At 45.6% G+C, this 14,425-nt stretch overlaps 1 protein-coding gene across 3 annotated transcripts in view; it reads right to left on the bottom strand.

Moving 5' to 3' along the window:
• Positions 1–14,425, bottom strand: part of LOC115480561 (retinal homeobox protein Rx1-like) — a 118,289-nt gene that overhangs the window by 22,638 nt on the left and 81,226 nt on the right. Inside the window, exon 1 of one of the 3 annotated variants that reach the window (XM_030219327.1) lies at positions 7,630–7,684. The exons of the other annotated variants lie outside the window; for them this stretch is intronic. The gene's annotated coding sequence lies outside the window, so the exon portion shown is untranslated. Of the gene's footprint in view, positions 1–7,629; positions 7,685–14,425 lie in introns of those variants that run through there. 3 annotated transcript variants of the gene reach the window in all.

Below are 14,425 nucleotides of genomic sequence, written 5' to 3'. Positions count from 1 at the left end.
CGTGTAACAGGTAGGGGGGATGGGCCTGGGTCTGTCTGCCTGAAGTGCACTGCACCCATTAAAAACTGCTCCAGGGACTTGCATACTGCTGTCAGGGAGCTGGGTATGACATTTGAGGCTGGCATTCAGGCTGGTAAAAAAAGGTTTTTATTTTTATATTTTTAGTGTGGGAGGGGGTTGGTGACCATTGGGGGACTACGGGGAGGTCATCCCCCATTCCCTCTGGTGGTCATCTGGTCATTTAGGGCACATTTTTGAGGCTTGGTCATGAAAATAAAAGGACCAAGTATACCCAGCAAAATACTGCTTAACGCCGCTTTTTTTTCCATTATCCGTAAAAGCCATGGGCGTAGACTGGGGGGGGCGAGGGGGGGCAATGCCCCCCCAAACGCAGGGCCGGCACCAGGCAGCTCTTCCTTCGCCCCGCCCTCTCCCCGTTCCTTCTCCTCCCTCCCTCCGGATCCGTCCCTCACCGACCTGATCTTCGAATCCTTTGTCTGCCCGGCATGCTAGCGCTCTCTCCCCTGCTGGTTCGCGCTTTAAAAATGGCCGCCGAGACTTCCAGAGGCGGCCTCGCGAGACTTAGTCTCGGCGGCCATTTTGAAGCGCGAACCGGCAGGGGAGAGTCAGCGCTTGCGGGCAGGCGAAGAATTCGAAGATCAAGTTGGTGAGGGATGGATCCGGAGGGAGGGAGGAGAACTGGCTCGCTGCGGGGGGGAGAAAGAACAGGGAGAGGGTGGGATGAAGAGAGGGCAGGGGAGAGGAGGGTCACTGCTGGACTGAGTGGATGGAGGGAAGGGGAAAGGAGGGCCACTGGGTATGGGGGCAGGGGAGAGGAGGGTCACTGCTGGACTGAGTGGATGGAGGGCAGGGGAAAAGAGGGCCACTGGGTATGGGGGCAGGGGAGAGGAGGGTCACTGCTGGACTGAGTGGATGGAGGGCAAGAGAAAGGAGGGCCACTGGGCATGGGGGCAGGGGAGAGGAGGGTCACTACTGGACTGAGTGGATGGAGGGCAGGGGAAAGGAGGGCCACTGGGTATGGGGGCAGGGGAGAGGAGGGTCACTGCTGGACTGAGTGGATGGAGGGCAAGAGAAAGGAGGGCCACTGGGCATGGGGGCAGGGGAGAGGAGGGTCACTACTGGACTGAGTGGATGGAGGGCAGGGGAAAGGAGGGCCACTGGGTATGGGGGCAGGGGAGAGGAGGGTCACTGCTGGACTGAGTGGATGGAGGGAAGGGGAAAGGAGGGCCACTGGGTATGGGGACAGGGGAGAGGAGGGTCACTGCTGGACTGAGTGGATGGAGGGAAGGGGATAGGAGGGCCACTGGGCATGGGGGCAGGAGAGAGGAGGGTCACTGCTGGACTGAGTGGATGGAGGGAAGGGGAAAGGAGGGCCACTGGGCATGGGGGCAGGAGAGAGGAGGGTCACTGCTGGACTGAGTGGATGGAGGGAAGGGGAAAGGAGGGGCATGGGGACAGGGGAGAGGAGGGTCACTGCTGGACTGGGTGGATGGAGGGCAGGGGAAAGGAGGGCCACTGGGTATGGGGACAGGGGAGGGGAGGGTCACTGCTGGACTGAGTGGATGGAGGGCAGGGGAGAGGAGGGTCACTGCTGGACATGGGTGGATGGAGAGCAGGGGAAAGGAGGGCCACTGGGCATGGGGGAAGGGGAAAGGAGGGTCGCTGGGTATGGGTGCTTGCAGGGCAAAGGGAGAGAAGGGTCGCTGGACATGGGTGGATGGAGGGCAGGGGAGAGAAAAGAAATGCTGGACATGGATGGAGGGGAGGAAAGAGTGAGGAAGGAGATGAGATGAGGGAAAAGGAAGAGAGGAGAAAAACTGCACATGGATGAAGAAAATAGGCAGAAGCTGAGGACCAGAAATGAAGAAGAAAGGAGGAAAGGAAAGAAATAAATGGAAAGGAAGCACTGGAAACTGAGTTAAGAGGACAGATAGCAGCAGAATCAGATACTGGACCAGCATGATCAGAAAAACAGTCACCAGACAACAAAGGTAGAAAAAAATTATTTTATTTTCATTATAGTGTTTGGAATATGTTCACTTTGAGAATCAGGTGCTCAACATTAAAAGTTTATATTTACTTATTTATACCCCCCCCCCCCCCCCCCAGGCTGTCTCCCCGGCTAAAGCCAGCTCTGCAATTTGGAGGGGGGGGGGCGCAGAGGGGGACCGGGGGGGAGAGTCTGTTGTTAAACATTTACCAGCACACCACTGCCTGCCGCCAAACCCGCTGCCTCTCCGATTCAGCTCTTGCTCCCTTCCTTCCTCCATATTAGCATAATTTGCATATACATATATGCAAATGAATATGCTAATATGCCCCGCCCCTTCCTTTGCCCCCCCAAATGAAACAGTCAAACTACGCCTATGGTAAAAGCCGGCCATCTGGTAGCCACGCCCATGCCTGCCCATGTCCCGCCTTCGCTACGCTGCCCTTGAACTTTCGCTGGCGCGGCGACGGGAAAGCAGCAATGGTGTCAAAAAAGCCGCTTTCGATTATACGGATTTCGCTGCTTTTGAGAGATCGCCGGCCATCTCCTGATTTATGTTGGAAGATCGCCGGCGATCACTTTCGAAAATAAGCCTGAATAGCACTAGTAATATGATAGGACCAGTTATATTGCAATAGTGTTGGCTATATCACAATGGGACTATCTGGGTCAAGATAAGACTAGCTGTATCACAATAGTACCGGTTATAACACGATAGTACTAGCTGTGTCATGATGGGACTAACTATATCACAATAACACCAATCATGTCATGATAGCACTAGCTGTGTCATGATAGGCATGTCATGGCAGTACTAGTTATATCACAATAGTACTGGTTGTACCATGATAGAACTAATTATATCACAATAGTACTATATCATGACAGGACAATTTATATAATAGCACTAATTATCACAATAGCAGTAGTAACATGACAGGACCAGCTATATCGCAATAGTATATTACAATGGGACTATTTATGTCATGATAAGACTAGCTATATCACAATAATACCAGTTATATCATGATAGCTATCGCTGTGTCATGATAGGACTAGTCATATCATGATAGCACTACCTGTGTCATGATAGACTAGGTATGTCATGACAGGATTGGTTATGTCATGATAGCACTAGCGGTGCCATGACTGACAAGGTATGTCATGATGGGATTGGTTATGTCATGACGGGCTAGGTATGTCATGACATATTAAAGAATTTTAAATATTTTGTTTACTTGTTTGGGTTGTTTTTGTTTTGCTCTTCTTATAAATAAATAAATCATGGTTCCCTTTATCACTGTGACTGACTCTGTTCCTTAGGGGAAAATTACTGTTTACAGAATTTAAAACACATTCTCTTTCTCCCATAAAAAATCTAAGTACAGATGATGAGTGTTGCTCTGCTCATCATTATCAGAGGTTGCCCTCCCCTCCCCATGCAAACGTTACACTGGCATAAACTAAGCACCAATACATTCAATATAGCTAGATTAAATTAGAAAAAAAATCTCCTTCCATAAATGAAATTTAATATTTGTGTCTATCATATAAAGGTGCATAGCTTTTCTTTTTTTTGCAAAAAAAGGTGTGCTATAAAAAAAAATCATGAGAGTCAAATTTACTAAAGCAAAAGAAAAATAAAAATAAAAGGAAACCTAGGAAGACTAAAAAGGCAACCTGAGGTTTTATGCAGCACCCCATAGCACTCTACAGGGTTCAAATAAGCTACTGGCCTTTTTTTCATACAACAGGGGCCTACTTGCCTCTTGCACTAGCTGGTGCCCTCCTCTCCTGCTCATTCCCAGTTTGGGTACGCTTTACATTCACTGTCTAAAATCTTTCTACAGAATTTGAGGACTAATGGAATTTTTATTTGCAGTGAGACCCAAGAACATTTAAGTGGTCCCATAATACCCAACTCCAACAGTTTTCCACCCCAAAAATATGATTGCATTATTTATTTCCATCATAATTACAAATTTTCTATGGCTTAGACAATTAGTAGTAGTAGTAGTATTATGTTTTGGGTATTGAGGTGATAGCCATGTTACTTGACCTAAGAAAATTATCATTTTGAATAACTCACTCCCTGGTGAAGGGGAGGTAAAGGTGCCTATATGACTGTGTGAGGAAAACGCTGGTCCCCATGCCTCTAGGACTTAAATTTCTGTGTTAGTAGTGACTTCGGGATTATTTTCTGATAGCTGAGGCTAATCACCCCTACCTATTTACCGATACTTCTTCACTGTACCTGTCACTGTAATAGTACCCCTATACTGTATTTGTTCACACCGGAGTCTGTAACCACCTCTCCGGAACTATGTAAGTCACTTTGAGCCTACTAATAAGTGGGAAAAAGGTGGGATACAAATGTAACAAATACATAAATATGTGAACTGCAAGTGGCCTGCACCAGCCACTGTTGGAGACTGGATGCTGACCTCGATGGACCATTGTTCTGACATAGAACAGCACCTCTTAGATTCTTATCTGACTGTTCTTTATCTGTATGCAGTCCATCGTGTTAAATACAAAACTTGAAAATAAGGGAATCTCTGACATTATTTACTAACCATTGATGCACAGTGTCATGTGTTTAGTGAATAGGCCTCGCTGCTTATAATGGGAGCCACATATTGTCATGGGCCACAGATGACTAAACAAAGTCATAGAGATTTAACTGTGATTTGTGAATGATACATGATGTGGTGCCAGTGAATGGGAAGACAGTTTTGCCTTTATTTAATGTTGTACTGGTTAGTGTTATTGCTAGAGTTATGCTGCTGTCTTAAAATAGGAAGGTAACACTTTGTTAACTTTGTCATTTCCCTGTCCAACATGTCACATGCACAAAAGCTGAAATATCATTTGCCCTCTGTTAACACATGCAAAATGACAAATGAAAAAGAAGAAAAAGAATTCTAGGAAACAAGTGTTTTTTTTTCTCTCCATGCTCTCTCCTGTTTCCTACCGAGTGGTTTTATTTGGAAAGATGGCTGTCAGCTGGGGCTGGCCACACATCTTCCACTCATCGCAACCTAGATTTTATTGTTATAATTATTATTATTCTAAATTTTGTTAGCAAAATAAATATGAGGCTCAGACTAAACGAACATTTGGTGGGTGTTTATAGATAGATAGATAGACAGACAGACAGATAGCGGGGTTTTAAAAAGGTCTGGACGGCTTCCTAAAGGAAAAGTCCATAGACCATTATTAAAATGGACTTGTGGAAAATCCACTGCTTATTTCTGGGATAAGCAGCATAAAATGTATTGAACATTTTCAACATCTTGCCAGGTATTTGTAACCTGGATTGGCCACTGTTGGAAACAGGATGTTGGACTTGATGGACCTTTGGTCTTTACCAGCGTAGCAATACTTATGTACCTTATGATATAGATATAGATATAGATATAGATAAGTCTTATATTATGCAACTACCTTCACAGTTCATTGTGGATCACATAGAATTAAAAGGCTAGAAACAACATCTAGGATTTACAAATTATTATTCCAAAGCAGTATATTATAACATAGTAAATGATGGCAGTTAAAGACCCACACAGTCCATCCAGTCACATATAGATAATACTTATGTATCCACTTCCCAGTTTGGTCCTGTAAGGGAGACAGAGGATATTACTGGAAGAATAAGCAAAATCTTATTTGCTGACCATGTGACACCGGGGTAGGGGGTGGCAACAATGTTAGATTGCAAAATAATGAAGTTAAGGGAATTATATAGACCTGCATCTGTACAGCCCCTCTCTTCCCTGCCCCCACCACCATCTCCAGCATATATAAAGAAAACATGTAACTACACAGACAAGAAAGATGTTTTTCTCCCTCTGTACTGAATGAGGGACCTGTGCTTTTTCAGGGGTGGGGTTATCTAAGGGAAGAAAGACCTTGGCTTGCCTTTCTCTCTCTACTGGGGAGTTCAAGGTTATATTCCATGGGAACCAATTTCTATAGTAGAATGGATAAACCTTAAAAGTCCTTCAAGCTGGGGGTGGGGGGCATGGGGAAGGAAATATCTGGATTTATAAAATTACTATAGAGCCTGGTTCCTGCTTCAAGGAGCAGAGAAGAAAAGAGAGGCACTCAGGTGCTCTGTAGAACTCCGCCAGGCTGCTAGAACCAGCTCACTCCTCCAGAAGTGGTCAGTTGTCCTTTCAGCCTATTCCCAAACCTATATTTTCTTTCCTTCTCCCTCCAAGATTACCAAGCTGTAGCACGTTCAGCTGTGCAATGGATAACGTGATCTCCTGATGCACTAAATGTAAAGGGGCTTGGGCTCCCCGATGGCCCAGAGGGGGTAAGAGGCTCGGGCTGGATTCCTGAGCCTGGCATCTGCTCCTGAGGACCTGCAGAGCTATGGAAGGAAATATTCATAACTCTTTAGGGCTGACTTCCAACCATGAGTCCAACTGTAACAGCATAATGGTATTAAGAGCAAATTGCTGCTGGGTTTGGGGGGGGGGGGTGTGCACAGGTCTGCTCCTCTTATTAGTAAACTCTTAGTGTAATGGCAGAGTTAAAGGAGAGGGATTAAATGCTGTATGTTTGGTTTCGGGGAGGGGGGGATGGTGGCACCCACAGGTGGCTGTGAATAAGCTCTGTGGGGCAGAACTGAAGTGGATTAATTCTTGGTAAAACTGGTCTGAAAATGGCTGAGAGGCAGGGAGCTGTTGAGTTTTTATTCCCTGCTCTGCACTAGATGGATTTGCTAGATCTTACTGGTCGAATTTACTGCAAGACAGCCATTAATTACCACATTTTTCTCCAGTTCTTCCCTAGCAGCCTTAAGCAGAGGGTCCCACACTCTTAGAGCCCCCCCCCCCCCCCGCTTAACTGAGTCAGCTTTGCAACTGGTGCCTGACCAAAAGTTAAAGCTTCTTTTCCCTTTCCATCTCCCTCCCTCTCCATCTTGATATTCTTGCTCCAGAACATAATGTAAATATGTTTAACTTATTTATTTTTATAAATTGTGTTTAAAAAATAAATATAAGCAAATGTTTAATTTCTAATACGGTGTAATATGTAAGTGATACGATGTAACAATGTAAACTAGATGACAAAGGGTTTTCTGTTTTTCCATTGTTCTTCCACTGGGGTCCAGGGCATCCCAGACTTATATAAATCACAAAGATTACAATAGTAGTCAGTGATTAAAGAATTCTGTTTAAATAAATAAATAAATCTCTGACACCTCATTTGAAATCTTAAGTCCCGGGTAGGGGGCCGTACCAAACTGATCCACACAGGGCCCAGCAATTTCTAAGAGGTGGCCCTGGGTGTAGTTTAAAGCTAACAGGTGGCCTAGAAGCATTGGGTGGGGGTGGGGGTGGAGAGAGAGGTGTACAGTGTAAGGAGGGAGGTGGTTGTCAACAGGACTTAAAACTCATGAATTCTCGAAAATGTTTCCTGTTTCTTTTTTAGGCTGGGGGAGGGGTCAGTGATCATCTCTGTCTCCTCTTGCTGTAACATAGTAACATAGTAACATAGTAACATAGTAAATGATGGTAGATAAAGACCTGTACGGTCCATCCAGTCTGCCCAACAAGATAAACTCATTTTACATGGTATGTGATACTTTATATGTGTGTTACCTTGGCCAGGATCTCTCTCCAGCTGCAGGTGGGGTGAGTTTCAAGACAGTCTTTCTGTAGCTTGCTGTTGGTCTCTTCTCTTTCTCAAGAGTGTGTGTGTGTGTGGGGGGAGAGGATCTCATGTTCAGGGTTGGTGAAAGCGTATTAGGTGCCTTAGCCAGGCTTCTGCCTCCCACCCCCTCAGTTAAATTTGAGCCATAAGCTCCTCCCCCACCCCAAGATTTTCATAATTGTTGAGTTTAATTATGATCATCTCAATATCATCATGCCGAAAATGAAAAGTACACGCTGATGGTTCTCAGTTTGTTTGGCTGTCAAGACCTAACGCTTTGCTTGGACTGCAGTTACTCTTGGGTATCTAAGGGTTAAGGTGGCCTTGCTCATACTAGTCTCTCTGGGGCCGATGATCAGAAGCAAACGTGGGTGCTAGAGGCTATTAACGCCATAGTAGCGGCCATGTTTGCTCCCATCCCATGACCAGAGCTGGTGAGCATGTGAAACAATGTGCTTGCTGGCTCTGACCGTAATTAGCATGCAAATGCATGCTAAAGAGGACATTAACTATTCCTCCCCAATGCTCAGCAGGCAGCATGCCAAACAAGGGCGCTGCTACTGCAGCAAAACATACGCCAGCTCGGAGCTGGTGTTAGGGTTTGCAGAGCATTGAAGAGGAATGGGGAGCCCTGTCCAGCATAGATCTGCATGCTAGCAGGCTTCCCCATCCCATCCCGGACAGAAAGACCCAACTTGACTGACCTCCCCCAGAAGGAAGACCTATCCTGACCCACCCAATGGAAGATCCCCAAGTACATAAGTACATAAGTACATAAGTAGTGCCATACTGGGAAAGACCAAAGGTCCATCTAGCCCAGCATCCTGTCACCGACAGTGGCCAATCCAGGTCAAGGGCACCTGGCACGCTCCCCAAACGTAAAAACATTCCAGACAAGTTATACCTAAAAATGAGGAATTTTTCCAGTCCATTTAATAGCGGTCTATGGACTTGTCCTTTAGGAATCTATCTAACCCCTTTTTAAACTCCGTCAAGCTAACCGCCCGTACCACGTTCTCCGGCAATGAATTCCAGAGTCTAATTACACGTTGGGTGAAGAAAAATTTTCTCCGATTCGTTTTAAATTTACCACACTGTAGCTTCAACTCATGCCCTCTAGTCCTAGTATTTTTGGATAGCGTGAACAGTCGCTTCACATCCACCCGATCCATTCCACTCATTATTTTATACACTTCTATCATATCTCCCCTCAGCCGTCTCTTCTCCAAGCTGAAAAGCCCTAGCCTTCTCAGCCTCTCTTCATAGGAAAGTCGTCCCATCCCCACTATCATTTTCGTCGCCCTTCGCTGTACCTTTTCCAATTCTACTATATCTTTTTTGAGATACGGAGACCAGTACTGAACACAATACTCCAGGTGCGGTCGCACCATGGAGCGATACAACGGCATTATAACATCCGCACACCTGGACTCCATACCCTTCCTAATAACACCCAACATTCTATTCGCTTTCCTAGCCGCAGCAGCACACTGAGCAGAAGCTTTCAGCGTATCATCGACGACGACACCCAGATCCCTTTCTTGATCCGTAACTCCTAACGCGGAACCTTGCAAGACGTAGCTATAATTCGGGTTCCTCTTACCCACATGCATCACTTTGCACTTGTCAACATTGAACTTCATCTGCCACTTGCACGCCCATTCTCCCAGTCTCGCAAGGTCCTCCTGTAATCGTTCACATTCCTCCTGCGACTTGACGACCCTGAATAATTTTGTGTCATCGGCAAATTTAATTACCTCACTAGTTATTCCCATCTCTAGGTCATTTATAAATACATTAAAAAGCAACGGACCCAGCACAGACCCCTGCGGGACCCCACTAACTACCCTCCTCCACTGAGAATACTGGCCACGCAATCCTACTCTCTGCTTCCTATCTTTCAACCAGTTCTTAATCCATAATAATACCCTACCTCCGATTCCATGACTCTGCAATTTCTTCAGGAGTCTTTCGTGCGGCACTTTGTCAAACGCCTTCTGAAAATCCAGATATACAATATCAACCGGCTCCCCATTGTCCACATGTTTGCTTACCCCCTCAAAAAAATGCATTAGATTGGTGAGGCAAGACTTCCCTTCACTAAATCCGTGCTGACTTTGTCTCATCAGTCCATGTTTTTGTATATGCTCTGCAATTTTATTCTTAATAATAGCCTCCACCATCTTGCCCGGCACCGACGTCAGACTCACCGGTCTATAATTTCCCGGATCTCCTCTGGAACCTTTCTTAAAAATCGGAGTAACATTGGCTACCCTCCAGTCTTCCGGTATTACACTCGATTTTAGGGACAGATTGCATATTTCTAACAGTAGCTCCGCAAGTTCATTTTTAGTTCTATTAATACTCTGGGATGAATACCATCAGGTCCCGGTGATTTACTACTCTTCAGCTTGCTGAACTGACCCATTACATCCTCCAAGGTTACAGAGAATTTGTTTAGTTTCTCCGACTCCCCCGCTTCAAATATTCTTTCCGGCACCGGTGTCCCCCCCAAATCCTCCTCGGTGAAGACCGAAGCAAAGAATTCATTTAATTTCTCCGCTACGGCTTTGTCCTCCTTGATCGCCCCTTTAACACCATTTTCGTCCAGCGGCCCAACCGACTCTTTGGCCGGTTTCCTGGCCAAGCCCTCCTGACAGAAGACCCCCTACCCTCCTGACAGAAGAGAGGTCTGGACCTCCAGTCCTCTGCAGTGGTCTAGCACCCCCCAAATGCCCCCATACCTTAAAATGATTGAGGAGGGAGTACAGTGGCACTCCCTCCTCCTTCCAGTGCCGTCTCCAAAATGGACTCCCTCCTCCGTCTTCAAGGTACGGGAAGGTTTGGGGGGGTGCTAGACCATCTTGGGGGGTGCTAGACCACAGGGGGGGGGCTAGAGATTCACCAGATCTCCACCCCTCTCTTCTGTTGTGGGGGTGGGGGGGGGTCTTCTGTCAAGGGGTCAGGTTGGGGTTTGGGGGCACTAGACCACCAGGGTGAGGAACTGGACCTCCAGCCCTCTAGTCGTGTCTGTGGGGAAGGGGTTGGGGGGTCTGGAGGTCCATCAAATCTTCAGCCCCTTGCATTGGTAATGTTTGACAGGTCTGGGCTTTTTTTTTGACAGCCCGGGCCTGTCAAACAACTTCTGCGGGAGGATAGTGCCTTGGGCGCATGCCCAGTCACAATCATACCACAGAAGTATCTCCATGATCGAAGCTAATAGCGTGCATAAATTTGCATGCTATTAGCTTTGATCATAGGGGCGTTATTTCCCTGTGCTGTTCCGGCGCTAATTTCACAGCGCTGTTTGGAACAGAACGGGGAAATTGATCATCGGGTCATCTGTGAGTGGGCATTCTCTTAGTGTGGCAGTTCTTCTGTCTCTCTCCCTCTCAGGCTGTCAGTCTGCCTGCCTTCTTGCTCCATTAGACTGCAGGACTCAGGGCAGGTTGCAGCTTCATTTCATTCAATAATGTACGTCACAAAAAATGCATAAAACATTCAAAATTCAAAAATACATGGCAACAAAACAAAACATTATGGCCCTCATTTTATAAGTCCTATTCACTTTTGATGGTTGCAGTAACTGGCACTTAAATGTTTAACTAAGTCCCATGTTATAAAGCCGGGGTATACACGTCTTAAATCCAAGCACATGCAACTAGCATGGAGGTTTAATCTGGGCATGTTTTGGATGGGATAAGGGCGTAGCAAGTTCATAGCCATTTATTCCCCAATTCAGAAGGGGACTAAATATCTGTGTGCTAAAAGATCAACGTTAGGAAGATTCTGTTCTAAAATACTGGTGAAACTTGAGACACACTGACTTTCATGTCTTAATTTCTATTTCTACGACCTGTCTAAAATCGAACAAGTTAAAATCATTAAACTACACAAACACAGTTGATTTTTTTCTAACTCAAGACAGCAAGATGGGCTGACAGCTGGCTTTACAAATGCACCTCCTACCTCCTCTAGACCCAGAACAAATGCCACACACCATTATCTCCTGGTGCTGGAAATGGGATGGGGGGGACTTGTGGAGGGCATCCTGGGCAAGGACTAGGCTAACGCCGCCTAGACAGTGCTGCATCAAAATCTGACTTTATTTTCCAGAGCCTGGCTGAACAAACACACTGTATGAAGAGATGAGTGAGAGGGAACAGCCACCCAAGTGAATAGAAAATACAAGCACGGAGAGATACAGAGAACAGAGTGCCAGCAAAAGTGCCAATATCATTTGGGTTAGGAATGAGAAAGAGGACTGGGGATCAGGGTGGAGGGAGATGGGCAGATGGATCAAGGCAGGAACCAGGTGTTCCACGTAGTAAAATGCCTCGATATGGTTTGCAGCCCAATTTAAGTCCTGGTTATCGGAACATTTTCTTCTTGTGTTAAAATCTCTAGCTAAATAAGCTTGCTGGCACAGAACAGAGTTTTAATTTATTAGTTTGTGAACAAAAGTTAAGGCTCCCCTGACCCCTGCTGAATAATGCATGAGCGTCAACTTTGACCTTGACTCCTCCTTTCATCCGCTGCGCAGGCATTCACAGCAGCTGGGCCTGGGCTGCCCCGACTGCTGCCTGATGGCTCGCTGTGCTGCTCTGTTCCCACGGTTACACCCACGCTGTTCAAAACCCAGACAAGTCAAGCTGCAATATTTATGGAATAGACATGCCCGCCTGTGCTCCTGTTTGGAATAAAGGCAGGGACCCCGAGGGGCAGCCGGGACTGTCCTAGGAAAAGGGGCTAAAATTAAACACCAGAAATTTGATATCATAGTTAACCAACATTAAAGTGGAAGCAAAGCTTTTCGGCCTTCCACATTATCATTTCCCCAAGCCAAAAGCACTAAACACGTTTGTTTTTGTTACACAGACAAAGGCACTTTTTAAGCCCATGAAAAGTGAACTGATTTCCAGGCATAGTACGTACCAAAAAAGTGAATTTGCAAATCATATAGATGAATATTTATGTATTTTTAGGAAGTGTAAAACAGTGGGAAAGGGGGTATCGGGAGGGGCTGACCCAAAATGTACGCGCAGCAATTTTGATTTTGCCGCACTTCCATTTTTGGAAAAAAAAGTGGCATTTTTGCAGGCGCACCGAAAACCTGCACCTACACTACCGCAAGCCAGTTTTCAGTGTGCCTTTGTAAAAGGACCCCTTAAACCTCCTTTGCCCCAGGTACAAAATAGATATATAATATGTAAACCGCTTTGATTGTAACCCCAGAAAGGTGGTATATCAAATCCCATCCCCTAAACAGCATACGAAGATTTGGGAAAGCATTTGTTTAAAATTTTTTCCTTTCCCTTTCCTGATTTCTTTTGTTTTTTCTTCCCATGTCTATATTCTTACAGACATGCAGGTAGGGAAGAAAGCAAAAAAGCCCTAAAGCACTTGCACTAATGTTCATTTCTGCTAGAAAGTGTGGCCTTTCAACTGCTATTTATTTCTGTTAAATCAGAAGTGACATATCTGGGTATCACATTGGAATTTTGGCTACCAATTCTGATAAAGACCTGCATTCTTTATGATGTGTATCTTGGGTGGTAGCACTCTTTCTTAGATCATTTTGGGGCCCTTATACTAAGCCATGGTAGGTACTAGAACGTACCTACCATGCACCAAAAATCACTGCTGCAGGACATGCTGAAGCGTCCCTCAGTAGTGTGCCGATCAGCACAAGCTAATCCCATGTTACAATATGCTTTTTAATTTTTAGTGCAGGAAGTGTGTCTAAGGGTGGCGAGCAGCTGTGCCCTACGCTAATTGGGTAGCATGGATACTTTGCCGTGCATTTCCCAATTAGCGCAGCCCTTACCCCTTAGTAAGGGCTCCCATGGTAACGGCCACACGCTAATTGGGAAACGAGGGGCCCTTTTACTAAGTTACACCAAAAAATGGGCTGCGCTAGTGTAGGCGCGTGTTTTGGGCACACGCCTTTTTAACATTTTTGCTGAAAATGGCCGAGCGGCAAAATAAAAATTGGCGCATGCCCATTTTGGGTCTGAGACCTTACAGCCAGCCATTGACTTAGTGGTAAGGTCTCGCATGTTAACTGTGCGGTAATCGTCTATGCGCGTAGGATGACGATTAGCACCCGGTTTCTGACGCACGCCACAAAATAAAAAATTATTTTCCAGCGAGCGTAGTGGATGTGCATCAAAAATGAAATTACTGCAAGGGCCACATGGTAGCCATGCGGTAACTCCAAATTGATGTGCCTTGGGCATGCGTAGACACTTATACGGCTTAGTAAAAGGGCCCCTTAGCATGTGGCCATTACGGGACAAAATACAAATGCAGCCATTTTACCACCATGCTAAAAGTGGCTGCAGTGCATGGTAAACCCGCGTGTTACAAATAACACCGGCCATTTTTCAGCACGGCTTAGTAAAAGGGTCCCTTCATTTTTACTGTTTATTTTTTCAATCTATTTTCTCAATGGGTTTACTAGAATTGATTTTTGAAGGCTCCTCAAATGTTTCAAAATGTAGTTGTATGGAGAATTTTGAATAAGAATAGGCTTATTCATATTAGTCTGTGTCTTTGAGCTACATTTGCTATCCATAAAGTACCGGATTTGGTTTAAGGTTATACAGACTGTATTTAACTCGTTGCATGGGTTGTCTTATTTTAATTTTGGTTTTGAAATCCTTATTGTATAGTTCTACTCGATCCATTTGTTTAAGTCATCTGAGTCTGCAGAGCAGGCAGGTAAACAGATTACCAGGAATA

Source organism: Microcaecilia unicolor, chromosome 11, assembly GCF_901765095.1.
Source record: "Microcaecilia unicolor chromosome 11, aMicUni1.1, whole genome shotgun sequence".
Classification (NCBI taxonomy): Eukaryota; Metazoa; Chordata; class Amphibia; order Gymnophiona; family Siphonopidae; genus Microcaecilia; species Microcaecilia unicolor.
This window is presented reverse-complemented; position numbering and strand designations above follow the sequence as displayed.